Below are 17,313 nucleotides of genomic sequence, written 5' to 3' on the forward strand. Positions count from 1 at the left end.
ACTCAGTCGTGTCCGACTCTTTGCTACCCCATGGACTGCAGCACGCCAGGCCTCCCTGTCCATCACCAACTCCCGGAGTTCACTCAGACTCACGTCCATTGAGTCGGTGATGCCATCCAGCCATCTCATCCTCTGTTGTCCCCTTCTCCTCCCACCTTCAATCTTTCCCCGCACTGGGGTCTTTTGAGTCAGTTCTTCGCATCAGGTGGCCAAAGTATTGGAGTTTCAGCTTTAGCATCCATCCTTCCAGTGAATATTCAGGACTGATTTCCTTTAGGATGGACTGGTTGGATCTCTTTTCAGTCCAAGGGACTCTCAAGAGTCTCCTCCAACACCACAGTACAAAAGCATCAATTCTTTGGTGCTCAGCTTTCTTTATAGTCCAACTCTCACATCCACACATGACTACTGGAAAAACCATAGCTTTGACTAGATGGATCTTTGTTGGCAAAGTAATATCTCTGCTCGTTAATATGCTGTGTAGGTTGGTCATAATTTTTCTTCCAAGGAGCAAGCATCTTTTAATTTCATGATAACTAAGACCCAGTGCCAAATAAATAAACATTTTTTAAAAAGCAGACAATATACTGGGTCACAAAACAAATCTCAATACATTTTTAAAGGACTGAAATATTTTAGACCACCTTCCAATGTATGGATTATGCCTTCATCATCCAAAAATAGTCTCAAAGTCCAAAAATCCATAGTAACTCTTCACCCAGAAAGAGACAAACTCATAAGCATATTTCTTTGTTCATAAAAGCAATGCTATTAAGAAGCTAGTTTCCTTTAAATATTTTTAAAGTTGCATCAACTTTCCTTTAAACTCTGTTAATGCAAGAGAACAAAATAAATAATTTCACTTCTGTCCATAACTATAATAAATTAAAAGGAAATTCCAGGAGGCTTAGAGGATGCCTGTTGCTATAGGACTGTATAACAAATAGTTGGTCACCTAGGAAAAGTGCCAAGACCTCGAGTAGGCAAACCTGACTGCTAGCAGAGAGCCCTGGTATGATAGTAAACTAATCAGAATCCGTGTTATTAATATTAGGTAAAGGCTAAAGTGCAGTCTGTTACTTAGAAGCTTCTTACCCCTGAGGGAGCTGATAGGGAAGATACCTGCCTCAGGACTCTGACACCAACATCCAGGACTGAGTTAATAAACTCTCAGTGAGGCCACAGAGGAGCCCTTCACCTCTATGAGACGTTAGAAGAGGAATGGTCAGGAGGAGCAAGATGAAAGTGAAGTGGGGGCTGTGAACCATCAACCTTGGCTAAGGAGAGTAGAACTATCCCCCAACAAGATGAGGAGGCCCCGCCTCTTCCACAGATCTGCATTTGGGACTGGTAAAATTTAAACTTGTTGGGCCTCATCAGTGTGATACAGAAAAGCACAAAGAAACAGGTGGTGCCTGCTGGAGATGGATGGGAAGCTCAGATTCTGAAACCGAGGATAAAGGATAACTCCCCGTAGGAAGTAAAAAGAAAGCTGCGGCTGCTGCTGCTAAGTCGCTTCAGTCGTGTCCAACTCTCTGCGACCCCATAGACAGCAGCCCACCAGGCTCCCCCGTCCCTGGGATGCTCCAGGCAAGAACACTGGAGTGGGTTGCCATTTCCTTCTCCAATGCATGAAAGTGAAAAGGGAAAGTGAAGTCACTCAGTCGTGTCCGACTCTTCGGGACCCTATGGACTGCCGCCTACCAGGCTCCTCCGCCCATGAGATTTTCCAGGCAAGAGTACTGGAGTGGATTGCCATTGCCTTCTCCAGAAAGAAAGCTAGTCCAGACCTTATCTGACCTGGGATAAGCTGGGTATGCAACCCCTCCGTCACCTGTTTCTAGACCTTGTTGTTGTTGTTTAGTCGCTAAGTCAAGTCTGACTCTTTTGCGACCCCATGGACTGTAGCCCATCAGGCTCTGCTCTTCATGGCATTTCCTGGGCAAAAATACTGGAGTGGGTTGCCATTTCCTTCTCCAGGGGATCATCCCAGACCAGGGATCAAACACTCATCTCCTGCTGGATTCTTTACCACTGAGCCACCTGGGAAGCCTCTAAATCTTGAATAAGGCCTAACCCAGAGAAACAGAGGGAAATTTTTTTAAAAGCAAAATCATGAGCAAGAGTTATGCTAAGAAGAGGTCAGCGTGGCAGAATGAGTGGACTGAGTTTTGACATGCACCGCATCAGCAGTTCTTCACGCAGCCTCACCTCATCCAGAGTGGATCTGAAAGGAGGCCAAATGATGGGCATTCTGCTTTGCTAAAGGAACCAGACACTGGGAAAGGGTGTCAAAAGGGTAAAAATGACTACTTATTGATTGGGAGAGTACAGAAGGAGTCATATTTTCTCTAAGGATCACTTGGGCTTGGGGATATGGGTAGCCCTGTCACCCTAGATTGTTGTTGTTGTTCAGTTGCTCGGTCGTGTCTGATTCTTTGCAACCCCGTGGACAGTAGCCTGCCAGGCTCCTCTCCGTTCATGAGATTCTCCAGGCAAGTCCTAGAGTGGGCTGCTGTTTCCTTCTCCAGAGGATCTTTCCGACCCAGGGATTGAACCCACATCTCCAGCACTGTCAAGTGGATTCTTTACTGCTGAGCCATGAGGAAATTTCCTGTCAGCCCAGATAAGAGGTCACAAATACACAAAGTGACTGTGAAGACAAGTAGAGGAGAGTCAAGGAGCCACTTCCAAATCCCCGTACTCATCTGGATTCATGTGGTGTTGAAAGATACAGCCCTAATCTGAAATATAGAGTATTTCTTTACAAACTATGTGCGTGTTTGACAACCAAACAGCAAAGCTGTTTAATAACTGACTTCTACTTCCACTATTAAGGAAACTGTATTGGAGTAATTGCCAGATATCTGACAGCAGATACAAAATACACATACCCTTGAGAGTATATAAGATTGTCTGTTTATATACCTCCTGTATACGATATACAACCCTGGGAAAGATCAAAGGCAAAAGGAGAAGGGGGCAGTGGAGGATGAGATGGTTGGATGGCATCTCTGACTCAGTGGACATGCTGCTACTGCTGCTGCTGCTAAGTCGCTTCAGTCGTGTCCGACTCTGTGCGACCCCATAGACGGCAGCCCACCAGGCTCCCCCATCCCTGGGATTCTCCAGGCAAGAATACTGGAGCGGGTTGCCATTTCCTTCTCCAATGCATGAAAGTGAAAAGTGAAAGGAAAGTTGCTCAGTCATGTCCGACCCTCAGCGACCCCATGGACTGCAGCCCACCAGGCTCCTCCGTCCATGGGATTTTCCAGGCAAAAGTGCTGGAGTGGGCTGCCATGGACATGAGTTTAAGCCAATTCCGGGAGAGAGCGGAGGACAGAGGAGCCTGGTTTGCTGCAGTCTGTGGGGTCATGAAAAGTCAGACAGGACTTAGTGACTGAACAACAACATCAATACACCTCCCGTAGGCCTACATCTTACCCTGGGTATTATTATTTTTTCCAAAATAGTTATTTGATTCTATGTTTGCATATTTAAAAATATCCCATAGTAGAAATTTACCAAAGTCTAGAATTAGAAGTTAAGAGGGTGTGACAGAGACAGCTGATTGTCCCCCTAACTCCAGTCTTCCTTCTGTATACAACAGACTTGTGGCTGGGCTCCAGGGACTTTAGAGACTACATTTCCCAGCTGCTCATTTAGCTCAATGAGGTCACATGACTCAATTCTTGCCAGTGAAGCGTGCGTAGAGGTGACTTGTGTCGTTTCAACATCTGAGCCACCGGACAGTGGATTTGTAGGCCCCTTTCTCGCTTCCTGCAAGGTATACGCCGCTCACCCATGACTCAGCTTCCACTCGCTGACGAAGACCTGCTCTGATCAAAGCAACAGGAAGCAGAGAACCCGAGTCTCTGAGTGAGCACCTTGAGAGCTACCTACGGCTCTCAGCCTGGAGTCCTCTCCGCATACAGTGTGCTCTCTGGATTTAGTGTGAGATGAATACACCTCCCTTGTCTTTATTTATTTATTTTTTTCTTTATTTTTCTTTACAATACTGTATTGGTTTTGGCACACATTGACATTAATCCGCCACGGGTGTACATGAGCTGCCAGACATGAACCCCCTCCCACCTCCCACCCCACATCATCCCTCCGGATCGTCCTCCATTGTCTTTAAATCACAGTACTTTGGAACCGGTTGGTTTTACTGCCTCAGCCTGTGATCAAGCTTATAACACAGATTTTAATAAAAAGTAGAGTACCTTGGCAGGTGAGAATTTTACTTTCCTCTGCTTTTGTATTTTGTAAATTAGTAACCTAAATGATCAACTATATAGTTTTTTTTTTCAATTTAACAAAGACATGGCAGTTTGTTTTTAAAACAAAAAACTGAGTAGAGGTGATTAGCCCCTCTGTGAACCTTGAGAATAGTTCTTATCAAATCATAGAAGCATCAAATTTTATAACTTGGGGGAGGGATAAATTAGAAACTTGGATTGATAGATACACACTAGTATTTTTAAAGTAGATAAACAATAAGGTCCTATTGCATTCTGTTCTCTCTCTCTATACGAATAGTTACATATATATTCAATTATATATAAAACTGAATCACTTTGCTATCCACCAGAAACTAACACAACATTGTATATCAACTATACTTAAATTTTCTAAAAGATTATATAGCCTGGCCCTGGAAGTGAGAAAAGAAATATAGTGTCGTCAGTGAGGAAACGACCTGACCAAGATTTCAAAAATTTGCTCAACTATGTGTATTAGAGTGTCGTTATCTTTCTATCTGCCCTTACCAGGGCATGTATGTGTCGGGGATACACAAACACACTTGGAAAGGAAAGGCCCTCATATTTAAGACTCTTAAAGGGAAAGATCAAAAGTTTTCATAAAAACAAAGTCAAAGCTTATCACACCAATGAAAACTGAGAAAAATAAGTGTAGAGTGAAGTGAAAAGTAGCCCTATCCTAAGAGTTCATATTTAATGGTTAATTTCCACTGCTTTTAGAAACTCTGAGCACCTTCTCCACTGCCTTTGCAAAGGCTAATCATTCATAACCAGCACTTTGCAATCTGCAGATATAAAATCGATATGATTTTCTTCCTTCCCACTCACTGCTACAAAAGAGTCCATAAAAATCGTCTGCAAGGCTGACCATGTTTAGGATTCAGAGGATGTTCCATGATTTTGTACACCATCATTGGCAGGAATAACAAACTTCACCATTGGTGCCTGATTAAAGCCTTCAGGGAGCCAGTGTGCAGCAAGGGGTGGAGTCAGGGGCGCGCAGGGTGACGGCACAAGGTGTTTAGATGTGGTCGTGGGAGATCAGAGGCCCAGCTAGCCACAGCCCCTAACAGGCTGCCTCCGGGACAGGAGCAGGTGGTGGCAGGGAGGAGATGCCTGGGAATCAGTGCAGGGAGGGCCTCTGAGGGTGTGATTGTATTACTCTCCTCTGCTCATTTTACCCAGCCCCTCATATTTACTGTCTTGGATTTAACGGGCTAATTTATACCACCAGCTCCCTGAGTCCTGATTTCTATAGAGACAATTATAAGGATGTACGTGAATGTGTATGTGTAATTCTAGGGTAGCTCTTAGAAACTCCCCTTCTGACATGGAATATTTTTCTTTTTCTTTTTTTCTCTCTTTTGGTATCTCTTGATATCATTATGTTTTCTAATTGCCTTTTTGTGTAGCTTTCTTCTTTTAACAGTAACAGCTGAACAGCTGCTTCTGTTTTGTCTTACCATCCCCCAACATCAGAAATAGAGAATTAAAAACAAGACAAAAACTACATATCCACATAGAAATGAAAATCTCTAAGAACACAATTCTAGATAATAAAGAGTTCACAAGATTTAACAATAGAGCTCACTATAAGTGTGACATTTGCCTAATGCTTCATACATGTTAACTCACTTAATTCTCAGGGCTGAGATTAGGTACTATTCAGGAATAACAAACTTCACCATTGGTGCCTGATTAAAGCCTTCAGGGAGCCAGTGTGCAGCAAGGGGTGGAGTCAGGGGCAGGGAGGGTGACAGCACAAGGTGTTTAGATGTGGTTGTGGGAGGTCAGAGGCCCAGCTAGCCACAGCCCCTAACAGGTACTATTAATATCCTCATTTGACCAATGAAGAAACTGAGGCACAGAGAACTTTGGTAGCTTGTCCAAGGTCAAGGGAATATTTATCTGATTAGACACCCTGGCCCAAATCCTAATTTGAAGGAGTCTGTGTACAAAATCCAGGCATAGCAGTGCTAATTAAAGCCCCAAGTAAGATACATGCAGACTGCATTGCCAGTGAAGCACTTGGGTTCTAACATCAAACATCCCGATTTAGGGTCCTGGTTTTACTCTTTACCTGCTGTGAGAATTTGAGCAATTACTTAACCACTCTGAGTCTCAGTTTCCCCAAGTGTCATCCATGGGGATAACGATGATGAAATCTAACACATGGCGAAGAGCCTAGCACACAGTAGGAAGCTGTATCTCTGGTGCCCAGCACATAGTAAGTGCTTGGAAAATATTTGTTGAATGTCAGCCATCAGAATAGTGCTTGTTGACAAGAGGAGCAAATTGTGATTTATTAAAGCCAAGCCTGACTGCCTATTTAGTCTTTAAAAAACGGCCTCATTTGTCCAACATTTGAGGTATACGAATGGATCGTATTAATAAAGCAGAAAACCCACTGATACTGCTTTGATGATGATGTTTCAACCAATAAAAATGGTCTACCTTGCTTCCTTCTCCTGCCACAAATGGTATGCTCATTTATAGGATAGCCAAATGTTTAAAGAATAGTTGGCAACTTATGAATAATGATTACGGTACTGATTTCTTCAATTTTTTTTTTCCTCCTTAAATAATGTTCACCCATAAATGATGCCTGATAGAATATTTGTAGAACAAATATCTGTATCTGATTTGAGGAAAATGGCTCAAAATGTAGATTCTGACCTTAGACATTGTGGTATGAGATGTTTATGTGGATTTCACATAGGGAAAAAAAAAAAAAAAAGGAAACCTAAAGAGCTGTGAAATTCAAAGGGCCACTAAAGATAGAAAGTGAAAATGTTAGTCACTCAGTCACATTCGACTCTTGGCAACCTCATGGACTGTAGCCCACCAGGCTCCTCTGTCCATAGACTTCTCCAGGCAAAAATACTGAAGTGGCTTGCCATTTCCTTCTCCAGGGGATCTTCCCAACACAGGGATTGAACCCGGGTCTCCTGCACTGCAGGCAGATGCTTTACCATCTGCACTACTAGAGAAGCCCAAAGGACATGGGAACATTTTTTAATGAACAAGCCAATTAGCATTGATCCAATACAAAAGTGTTTGAAATAATAAGTGATAGTGTACTTCACCTTACACAAAGGCTAGTCTCAGAGTTTACTGACTCCCTGTCTCTATTTTTTCTTTTGTTTTCTTTACTTATGATTCTTTGAAACCTCTGCCAAATTTCCAACTTTTGGGGAAATCTCTCTGTCTCTCTTTTTCCCACTCCACCATAGAGATGAAACATGAAATATATTCTTACTTGTTAGCTTTGTTGAACATAATTTGGATGCTTATTAATTTATTGACCTGAAATGTTTCAAAATGTTTTTCTTAAAATGCACATATTTATTTGTAATTGCAATTCTTTGACTGTAAAGAAAAACAGAAAGATTTTCAGACTCTTATAATGGCTAATCACCCCGCTTAACATGCTCTTATATGACATTATTCTTATTTGACAAGTTAGAATGTTATGAAACTATTTGAACAGCTCAGCAATTTATCTCCATCAACCTGAGCCTTTAGTGAGGCGGAAAGTTTGACTTAAAAATGATGATGTAATATTAAGAAAGTCAAGGTACCAAAAGACATACTATAGTTTTAGGCAGCTTATGATATTTTATCTTCCATCATTTTTAGTCCATATGGTAAGAATACCTTAATAAGAAAAAATATTTTGAAAAGAGAGATTTCACTTTCAAAAGATTATAAGTTGAAGTTGAATTTTTATAATATTCTGAAAAAAATTTATTCACTACTGCTGTTGTTAAATACCTTCATGCAAAGTAAGAAAAGTAAAGCCGAAAAAATGACCCCAAGATCTAATGCCAAATGGACATACAGCTAACTTTTAAAAATATTTATGAATCACCCTTTATCAGCTTCAGGCTCTTCAGAAGTTGAACACACGTGCACGTGTATTTGAATAATAGAGAGTTCACTTTAAAATATCAGTTTGGAAATCTTCCAAAACAGAAGCGCTTCAAGTGAACCTTAAGCTCTTGTTCTTATAGGAGAACGTAAAGGTTTTCAAATGTGTCAACTGTTTTCCACATTAAAAACTTATTAAATGGGAGATGATGTCTTTCTTTTGCTGTCTTATATGCTAATTAAAGTTATATTTTTCTGTTAGGCTAGAAATCATCTGGCCAATAATGTGAATTATACTAGCCTCTGTTTTCAAACTGATCCTCTAAAACACAGAGGGCAAGGAAAGATCAAAGAAATAAGCCCCTCCAGACTGGCAGTGGTGGTTTTAATAAGTAAGGGAACTTAGATAGGGAGCTTGTCTTGGCGACTGCAAGACGGAGTAGACCTCTGCATCCATCAGGCAGAATCCTTAAAGTCGGTACAGAGCCCTTTACTGGGTTCAGTCCCGTATTCAGTCCCAGTGGCCTCACCAATACACTGCTCTCTCAAGGCTGTGGGAGCACTGAACAGAAGGTACATTCCAAGGACAAGGGAGGAGGGAGGAACCTGTCATTGCCAGATTGCCTGGCTCCAGCTCTTGCATCAACAGGCAGTCATGCCCTCTCGATGACCTCCTCCAACATGCTCTCTGCAAAGAATTTAATCTGAATACTTAAATGTAGGAGAGTAAGGACGGGAAGGTCACAAGGGCACTGCTGGTCACAGGGCTCTGTCTTGTCATCCCTACCATATGGGACATCTCCCCAGAGGACAGACAAAGGCAGTGTGTACTTTTAGTTCAGGGAGGATGGTAGCATATCATTATAAAGTCCCTTGGGAAGGATTCCTTTATGGCTCATTGCTTCTCAGTGGAGGCAGAGCATCACAAATAACCACCTGAGTGACAAGTGCTAGAAGTGTGTGCAGGAAGAGCAACACACGACAGTAAGTATTTATACAGGAAGTAAGAGGGCTCAGTCATTTTCATTCATCCTCGCTCCATCCTTAGCCTGACTCCATTTCTAGCAAAATGGCGTAGCACTTCTCTGTGCTGCTGCTGCTGCTAAGTCGCTTCAGTCGTGTCCGACTCTGTGCCACCCCACAGACGGCAGCCCACCAGGCTCCTCCAACCCTGGGATTCTCCAGACAGGATCGCTGGAGTGGGTTGCCATTTCCTTCTCCAATGCATGAAAGTGAAAAGTGAAAGTGAAGTCACTCAGTCGTGTCCGACTCTTTGCGACCCATGGACTGCAGCCTACCAGGCTCCTCCGTCCATGGGATTTTCCAGGCAGGAGTACTGGAGTGGGGTGCCATTGCCTTCTCCGATCCACAGCTTATTGTTTCTAACGACTAAATTGTATATCGTAACCACTGCCTCAAGTGGTAAAGAATCCATCTGCCAATGCAGGAGATGTGGGTTTGATCCCTGGGTTGGGAAGATCGCCTGGGGAAGGAAATGGCAACCCACTGCAGTACTCTTGCCTGGGAAATCCTATGGACAGAGGAGCCTGGTGGGCTACAGTCCACGGGGTTGCAGGGAGTTGGACATGACTGAGGGCACACGCACACCTTGCAAACACCGCCAAGTGATAAGACTTGCAGTATCTTTAGGGAATTTCAAAAGGAAGAAGGTTATAACATAAGCCTTTATTGCTTTTAAGTGACTTAGTGCTGTTGCTAGCCTATCCTTGATATCTAACAGGCTTGGTGGAACACATGAAGCATATTCATCATAGAGCATTTAGAAAGTAAGCTTCAACTCCAAGGAAAAAAAATCCTTAATCCTGTCACCCAGAATAGCCATTGTTAACCTTTTTGTGTAAACTTTCAATCTTTCTTCTATGCTTACCCACATAATAATAACAATGCTAATATTAATTTAGTGTTTACTTTGTGGTGATAACTAAATTCTTTATAATCATTATCTCATTCAATTCTTATTAAAAGTTTAAGAGATGGGCACTGTTATGCCCATTTTACAGGTGAAGATGTTGAGGCTTAAAGAGTTTAAGCCATTTGCACAGAATCACACAGGTAGTGAGTGAATCATTTGCACTAGTTTTAACCCAGGTATGCCTAACTCCAGAGCCTGTGTTCTCGACTTCAATGTACTATTTCTGAATTATACATGCTTTTGATACTATAAAATTTCACTTTATAAGTTGTGCTTTATAATTCTTCTTAAAATACAATGCTGTAATGAAGTAGCATATAAAGGAAGAGTGGGAAATGTAATATACAAAATTTATATTCTGAAATACATAAAATATTCAGATTGCACTTCTCAAATAGTCAAATGACATTTGGAGTTGGCACATGAGAGATAACAAATAATGAAACATAAAAAGTGCTCAGATTTGCTGGTTAAAGGCACATATAGAGTATCCATGTGTATTGATACATTGTAATTATTATGCGTGTGTAATTATTTATTTTTTTAAAATACAGATGACTCTTTTAGAGTGTTGGGAGATCTATTAGGATCAATCTTTGCAAGAAGCAATTACAAGAATTATGAAGACATGTTTATAGGAAATAATCTAGCGAAGGAACTTACAAAAAAAAAGTGGTTTAATTTCTTTTGGTGAGGTAGGTTTATTTGATTCCTAGAAATAGAAATTTGAAATAACATGTAACGAGGCAGAACACAAGGATATAGATACTGATTTCACAGCTGGAAAAAAATTAAGATTTATATTTGGACACTGATGGAATGTGACTTTAAAGTGAAAGAAATAATTTATGTTTTATAATCACTGTATTTTCCCCTATACATTTAAATACTTAAAATGATCCTTTTGAGATCCAAAGACTTCTATTTTTGCTGTATAGATAGTTTCATGTTTGCATTGTATTATTGATCATGAAAAACATTGTATGCATTTTGGCTTAGCATCATCCTCAAAAGAAAAGCTGATGGAAGGAAATGAAAGGAGAAAGGGTGGGGAGTGGTGGAGGGGCAAAGACACGTGATGGCAAGGTGAAGGCGGGAAATATGGGTGATTATAACACAATTATATCACAAATATAGGCAATCATATAGTATAGAGTATAACTGGTGCTGAACTTGGAAGTTATTCACAAAGCATTTAGAGAAATCTGAAGCTATACAGCAGACATCTTTGAATTCATTTGTCCAAAATTGAAGGCAAATTTATGTTTGTATTTATTTATTGCAGTCTTTGCACTTACTATATAAAAACATAGGCGATGTCCCTTAATGAAAAGTGTCCAGAAGAATAAAAAGTAGACGTTGGAATCCTTGACTTCCCCAGAAGTCACTCTTTAATTTCTAATAAGCCTTCAAACACTAATAATGCCCCTGTTTGGGGACATCTATTGTTATTTTCATTTGGCACAAACAGACCAACATCAATCGTAGAAAAATACGATTTTCTATAGAAAATACTTAAAACATAGCCTACCTAAAAATACCTAACACATTTCCTACCTGCTATGTATCCCATACAAAACTGTGTATAACACTGGGCAGAGCTTTAAATTAGTCTCCTCACAGATTTTTATTCTGAGCATGATGTAGAGCCCACGTCGTCCAAAACATTTTCAAGCATGTTTTTAGAGGGGGGCACTTTTCATTTTTAATAGCTGATTCTGGTGGCTCACCTTTCTTTTCTGTGCTTTTAGAGCCTTTGGACCACTGAGATGAATATTCAGTTTATTTCTTGCAATGAAAATGTAATTAACTGAGGAATAATTTCCAGAGGAGATTTTCCGGCAGACAAGAGGGCATATGGAGTACGAAAGTTGTGCTGGAACCTGTGTCAAATGGGGCCCTGCCTGCATTCAGTGCTAATGGGTGACAGGTGCGCAAACGCAAGTCCTGAAGGCTAGTCATGACCCCAGAGTCCCAGGGGTCCCTCGAGTCTGGTAATGTCAAGACTGAATATTGAAGTTAGAGAGCACAAAGCTCTACCTTTGGTATTTTTCATGAAGGCTGGATTAATTATAGCAAACTATAGCTAAGATTTATTGAACGTTTTTCCTGGGGAAGGAAATGGCAACCCACTCCAGTATTCTTGCATGGAAAATCCCATGAACAGAGAAGCCTGGCAGGCTATAGTCCATGGGTCACAAGAGCTGGACATGACTCAGCAGCTAAACAACAAAAATCACATGTTTAGGGACTGTATCAATTGCTTCACATGGATTAACTCATTGAAATATCATAGAAAGACAAGTAATATTATTGCCCCTTTTAGGCTTCTAGGAAACATGGGTCTTAGAGAAGTCTAGTATTAATAACATGTGCAAATAGACAAAAACAGTAAATGGTAGACTTACGTTCCACACCCAGTCTAATTCCAGAACAGGGGAGCTTAGCCACACTCCTATCTCTCTGGAGGCACCTCCGAGTGGCTATAGCAAGTTAGCCATTTGCCCAGTATGGTGTGTGTGTGTTCATGTGAGTGTGTGTGTGTGTGTTAGTCACTCAGTCGTGTCTGACTCTTTGCAAGCCCATGGAGCCCACCATCCCCCTCTGTCAATGGAATTCTCTAGGGAAGAATAGTAGAGTGGGTTGCCATTCACCTCTCCAGGAGATCTTCCCAACCCAGGTATCAAACCCAGGTCTCCTGCATTGCAGGCAGATTCTTTACCATTCTGATGGTCATTTAATCTGTTCTTAAGGACCTTCTTTCAAATTTTGAAGCAATAGCTAGATTAAGAAGTGAAACGGGTTAGTTTATAATTTGCAGGGAGTATGTAGGAAACAAGCTGTACTTTCAGCACATTTTTTGGTAAACCTAGAGTGCTCTAAAAATGTAAGATCTAGTAATATACTTAAGGTTTCTGCCTCTGTCTCTGCTGGTTTCCTAACCGCATTCTCAAGCGCATATCATCATATGTGAAAATGTGCATCTAACTAAACAAAGACACCCAGAACCTCTTTGACAAGACCTTCTACTTCGCAAGAATTCTCAACTGGAATGCATTTTCTCCTTCTCAATCTCTCATGACAAATGTCTTTAAACGTCCTGCTTTTCTTAGTGTGCCTGGTATTACAACCAATAGTGTCTTTTCTTTAGATTTTGAGTCTCTGGAATATAGAGACCATTTATTTCTTATTCATTTCCGGTACCACACCAAATATCTGTATTATGCCTGAATACATGATAATAAAAATAATTACAACTGCTCTTTATTGAGGGTTTAATTTGTGCCAAGAATGTATTTCAAGTTATTCATGATGAATACCATCGTCAAATTTAGGCCTTCTTAATGCTGGCCTGGGCTTCCTTGGTGGCTGAACGGTAAAGAACCTGCCTGCCAATGCAGGAAACGTGGGTTTGATCCCTGAGTCAGGAAGATCTCCTGGAGAAGGAGATGGCAACCCGATCCAGTATTCTTACCTGGGAAATCTCATGGACAGAGGAGGCTGGCGGGCTACACTCCACGGGGTTGCAAAAAAAGTTAAACACGACTTTGTGACTAAACAACAATCCTGGCCTGGATTCTTACAATGAACTGCGGACTGGCTTCTTTAGCCTTTGTATGTTCCAGTGCCCTACACTTAGATGCCCTCAGATGATTCTTCCCAAGTGTGATTTCCTGCTCAAATATCTGGAACGGTGGTACTCCATTGTCTGCCCTTCAGCATCCGTTAAGGCCCAAAGCTGCTCCCCTAAGAATCTCTTATGCTCCAAAAAGCTGGCTCACTCAACATTTGTTAAGTACACATAGTGCTTCCTCTTCTTTGGAGCTTTGTTTATGCCTGAAAATGTTCTCTGTTCTTCATTTATACTGCGAAACACTTTACCTATCATTTCAAACATTATCCATATTCATAATCCTAATTTCCTCCTACCATCTCCCTCACTCATACCAGTTGGGCTCTTATTTGAGTTCTAACACATTGTACTACTTTGGCCATTTCCTTATTATTTGACTTTAATTATCAATTGGGCTTCCCAGGTGGCATAATGGTAAAGAATCTGCCTGCCGATGCAGGAGACCCAAGGGATGCTGGGTTTGATCCCTGGGTTGGGAAGATCCCCTGGAGGAGGAAATGGCAACCCACTCCAGTATTCTTGCCTGGAAAATCCCATGAACAGAAGAGCCTGGCAAGCTACAGTCCATGGGGTCGCAAGGAGTCAGACATGACTGAGCACCTAACACTTGACTGTTTTTTTCCACTTTCAACTGGATTTTAACCCTACTTGTGAAAAGGGATTCCATTGTCCTCAATTTTGGACCATCTGAAACTTCTAACACAATGCTTTGTAACAGTGGACAGCTCAACAATCCTCATACTGGAAAGACAGTAACCCCAAGTGGGAATGTATAAGCTGTGATGTCAGGTGAACAAGGATTCCAATGTCAGGTCAATCACTCAGTAGCTGTGGAATTTGGGCAAGGTAGTTAACTTCTGAGACTCAAATTTGTTTTCAACAGGCATGGCATTGTATCTGGTACATAGTGTTATCGAAAAATTTTAAAGGAAAATATATGTTGAGTTTGACATTCATTCAATATCTATTACATGGCAGTAGCAAGTATTTGTTTCATAGAATTTTTCTCCTGGAATACCTTCCATTTTTTCTTACTAAAGATATTCTAACTCTCTCTTAATTTAGACATATTTGTGCTTGCAATAATTTTCAAAGAAGGCAAAAATTGGATTAAGGAAAGCTGTTTTATATATAGGTCTGATATTGTATTTAAAACAAGATCTATATTTATTTTGCAAATACAGTAGTACTTGTCAATTAAGTAAATTCATGAATATTTATTGAGCATCTGTTATTCATCAAACACTATTGTAGTGTTTGGGGATACTGCTGTGAGTAAGATACAGTCCTAGCTCTCCACTCTCATTCTAATGTGTACAAAGACCCCACAGATATCTAAGAAACATGATGGAAAGCTTACGTAAAAATGGGGCCAAACCTGCATTGATTAGAATCCCAAACTCCATTTCTGAGTCTTAAAACTCATCTGTTACGGCAGCTTTGGGGGAGTCCGGCAGATGGAGGCCTGGCGGGCTGCGATTCATGGGGTCACAGAGTCGGACACGACTGAGCGACTGAACTGAACTGAAGAATGGTTACTCAGATACTTATTCATTTTTTTTCCTTTTTCATGTGTTCTTTTTTTTTTTTTTAATGAAGTATAGTTGATATATATTTGTTACTGAACCAAACTTGGGTTTGCTTGCCTGCTCACAATAGAGCCAACCGGTTGACACCTGGCTATGATGGGGAAAGTGCAGCATTTATTCCAAGGCTCCATACAAGGAGTCGGGACAGCCAGTGCTCAAAAAGCCTGAAATCCACAATGGGGTTCAGCAGAGTATTTTTAAAGGCAAGGTGAGGGAGGCAAGCCCCAGGGTTGTGCACAATTCTCTGATTGGCTAATGGCGAGGTAACAGGGCGTGTCAGGGGTTATCCTTGGGTTTAGGGGTTGTCCTTAGGCTTCAGTAGGTTTGGGGAGCTTCATGCTCTCCATTTTTTGAATAGTTAACTAGTTAACATCTTCCACCTGGGGGTCTTTAGCCGCGGTAAAAACAACTCAGGAAATGTGCATCTCAGAGGAGCTAAAGCAGAGAATATGAGTGAAGGGTCTGTCCCTGTTAAGGCCCCATTTGGTTCTGCTTGTTTACACATTATACGTTACAGATGTACTATACAGTGATTTCACAATGTTTAAAGGTATTTGCTATATTCTCCGTGTTGTTTAGCTTATTTTATACATAATGGGTTCGATCCCTGGGTCGGGAAGATTCCCCTGGAGAAGGAAATGGCAACCCACTCCAGTATTCTTGCCTGGAGAATCCCACGGACGGAGAAGCCTAGTAGGTTACAGTCCACGGGGTCGCAAAGAGTCGGACACGGCTGAGCGACTTCACCTCACCTTCACCTCTTAACCTCCTACCCCTCCCACTGGTAACCACTAACATTCTCTGCATCTGTGATTCTGCTTCTTTTTTGTTATATCCAATAGTTCCTTGTATTTTTTAAGATTCCAGATACAAGTGATTTGTCTTTATCTGACTTATTTCACTTAGCATATGCAGGGTATTTTGTTACCCAGAGTTTTAAAAGCTAGGACTTTATGAAACAATGTTGCCAAGCCAAGCTGAATATGTGTTTCCTCTTCTGGGCAAAACTAAGACTAAATCTGTAAGTCTTAGGGTGTAGCAGATGGATCTGAGCTTTCTCTATTCCTATTTAAATAACCTAAAGTAGTTCTCAGGGAGTGAAAGTTGTTCCATGTTGGCTGGCGGACAGGAGCTCCCCAAACACCGACGCTCTTCGTTTGCAGCCTCGTAGGTGAGTCCTAGCGGTGTCCCAGGTCCTTGGCCGCTCTGAGCCTCCGGCCGGCGCCGGCAGCCCCCGCGGGCCCGGGTGCGAGGGCCGTCCGGAGGGAGGAGCGCGGAGGGCGTGGGCCGGGGCGGGGCGAGCCCCCGCCTGGGTGCGCGCGGGGAGCTGTCAGTGTCACGCTCGGGAGCGGGAGGAAGTGCCGGGTCCCCGAGGAGCGCGAGCCGAGAGCCGGCGCAGCGTGAGACAGCACATCCTGCGCGCGCCCGCCCGCCGCCCTCGGGAAGCGCTCTGGCGCCGCCGCCGCCGCGCTCGCGAGCCCAGCGCCGCCGCCGCCCGCGTGCAGGTAAACGGGAGCGGGGCGGGGGGTGGTCGCGCTGCCCGGACCGCCGCCCCCGGGGGGCCTCGGCTTTCGCAGCCGCCCGGCAGCAGTGCGGCGCTGCAGCCGCAGCCGGACCTTGGCCTCGGCCCCCTCCCCGGGCTCCTGCGTGCCCCGCGGCGCCCGAAAGCAGCCAGAGCCTACCCCCACCCCTCCCCAGCCCCCGCGGCAGCCCCTGCTGCCGCTCTCCCGGCCGAGCCAGGAGGCGAGCGCGGAGCAGAGAGAGTGAGTCGTGGTGCCATCACCTTGTCGCCCACCTTATGCCCTGGGAGGGGCGTCCCGGGGCGCCCCGCCTCGGTTTTTCTCCCGGGGAGCTGACGGCTAGCAGCAGTGAAGCCTGCACCCCCTCGGGCATGAGCTGACGCACCAGCTGACGGGGAGGAGGAGGCCGCAGAAGGCGGGCGGGCGGGCGGGATGCTGTTTTGAGTACATTTTCAGCTGTCTGCAAAGCTCTTAGATGCTGTTGCTACCCGCCAAGTGGAAG

At 43.0% G+C, this 17,313-nt stretch overlaps 1 protein-coding gene across 12 annotated transcripts in view; it reads left to right on the top strand.

The window, feature by feature from the left end:
• The window catches only part of DYNC1I1 (dynein cytoplasmic 1 intermediate chain 1), a 407,782-nt gene that overhangs the window by 20,232 nt on the left and 370,237 nt on the right, over window positions 1-17,313 (top strand). For 10 of the 12 annotated variants that reach the window (XM_060414492.1, XM_060414495.1, XM_060414501.1 and 7 more), the window contains exon 1: window positions 16,624-16,796. The exons of the other annotated variants lie outside the window; for them this stretch is intronic. The gene's annotated coding sequence lies outside the window, so the exon portion shown is untranslated. Of the gene's footprint in view, window positions 1-16,623; window positions 16,797-17,313 lie in introns of those variants that run through there. 12 annotated transcript variants of the gene reach the window in all.

The sequence above is a fragment of the Ovis aries genome, chromosome 4, assembly GCF_016772045.2.
Source record: "Ovis aries strain OAR_USU_Benz2616 breed Rambouillet chromosome 4, ARS-UI_Ramb_v3.0, whole genome shotgun sequence".
In the NCBI taxonomy this organism is placed as follows: domain Eukaryota; kingdom Metazoa; phylum Chordata; class Mammalia; order Artiodactyla; family Bovidae; genus Ovis; species Ovis aries.